Source organism: Dendrobates tinctorius, unplaced genomic scaffold (genome assembly GCF_039654945.1).
Source record: "Dendrobates tinctorius isolate UK_male_01 unplaced genomic scaffold, ASM3965494v1 ptg000003l, whole genome shotgun sequence".
Lineage (NCBI taxonomy): Eukaryota > Metazoa > Chordata > Amphibia > Anura > Dendrobatidae > Dendrobates > Dendrobates tinctorius.
The window spans coordinates 74566918-74568468 of record NW_027361671.1 but is presented as its reverse complement, the minus strand read 5'-3'; the positions used below and the strand labels follow the sequence as shown (position 1 = coordinate 74568468).

The 1551-nt window shown below is 38.9% G+C and overlaps 1 long non-coding RNA gene across 1 annotated transcript; it reads right to left on the bottom strand.

Moving 5' to 3' along the window:
- Positions 1–229: 229 nt before the first annotated feature.
- On the bottom strand, positions 230–1179 carry LOC141091539 (uncharacterized). Its single transcript, XR_012232538.1, has 2 exons — positions 1054–1179; positions 230–891 (listed from the first exon to the last, which is right to left on the bottom strand). It is a non-coding gene; the product is annotated as an uncharacterized lncRNA (long non-coding RNA).
- Between the last annotated feature and the right edge of the window lie 372 nt (positions 1180–1551).

The following is a 1551-nucleotide window of genomic DNA, read 5'->3' as shown; positions in this document are numbered from 1 at the left end:
TTGGAATTTGGGTTAAGGGTGTGTTGGGGTTATGTTTGGAGGTAGAATTTAGGGATTTTCACTATTTAACCCTCCGTCAGGCGCAATATAGATTCTCCTCAGTTCATGCGCAATGTGCCTGACAAGCACAGGTCAGAAAACCACCTATAGTAGCTACATATTTCAATTTCAGGACTATAGAAGTAGTCAGTGACCTTCATAGGAATGTATTAAAAGAGATTACACCAAATCAGATGCAAAAAAAACCCATTTATTAACCATAAACTTATTAAAACTAAAAGTACCACTTTTCGGTAGTACCGCCAAATAGGCTCCAGTTATCTTTACTTAACTATTGCTTAAATATAAAATTATGGAAAAAAACTTAAAGGATATTGCACTTAGATGTTACTTAATTATTTTCTACTCATCTTCAGTGGTTTCAATTGCAGCAGAAGCAGCACAGGTACACTTAGAAAAGCAAGGCTGGCAGACGAAAGTTGCATGGGAAAGGCAGATTGATTCTTTACATATTTTGCAGTCATATTTAGAAAGCCTTCTGAAACCAGATACAAATGAGCAGGTAGTACAACTGCGTCTTTTAGAAGGTGGTAGAGTCGGTGTTTGTTCTGGAACGTCCTTGGGACGTCCTTTGTATTTTTATCTTTGCCCAAATAATAAGCTAGATCTGTGTCTGTTTCCTCTGTATCAGTGTCATCACCATCCTGCTCTGTTCCAGAATCAGTGTTACATTCTGCTACCTCATCTTCAGATGAAATGTCACTAGATTCCTCTAAATCCTCAGTTACTGCTGGTTCTTCCTCATCATCTTCTAACAAAAAAATCTTCATTTCTTCTAAATGAAGGGGTTTAGATGAATCATACTGTTTTCTGGCCATTGCAGCAGAAAATCTGAAGCAAGAGAGAAAGAGTATGTGTTAGGGCGCAATGTGCCTTAGAAGCCACCCTCCTTTTGTCTAAGAAAACAGTACTTATGTACACTAACTTAGCATTAATCCTTCATAAAACAAGCTAAATACACAATCGTGATGAATAAAAAAAGAAAATACTAACCTTTCAATTTGTGTTGAAATCAGGCGCAATGTGCCTGAGAAGCCAAAGTGTTGATATCTGCTCACTAGAAGGTCTGCTGAGTCACTGTGATATCAGGTTTCACAGAGCCTGTAGAGTCAGGAGATAACTAGGAGGGGTGGGGTTTTCTGATAAGTGGGCAAGGATAGAGAAGTGAAACTAATTACTGTGTGCCTGTCAGATCTATTGCGCCTGACGGAGGGTTAAGCACATCAGGGGGTCTCCGAATGCGACATGGCGCCACCATTGATTCCAGCCAATTTTGCGTTCAAAAAGTCAAATCATGCTCCCTCCCTTTTGAGCCCTGACGTGTGCCCAAACAGTGGTTTACCCCAACATATGGGGTATCGGCGTACTCAGAACAAATTGCACAACTTTTTTGGTAAAATTTCTACTGTTACCCTTGTGAAAATAAAAAATAGCGGGCTAAAAAACAATTTTGAGGAAAAAAATTATTTTTTATTTTCATGACTCTGTGTT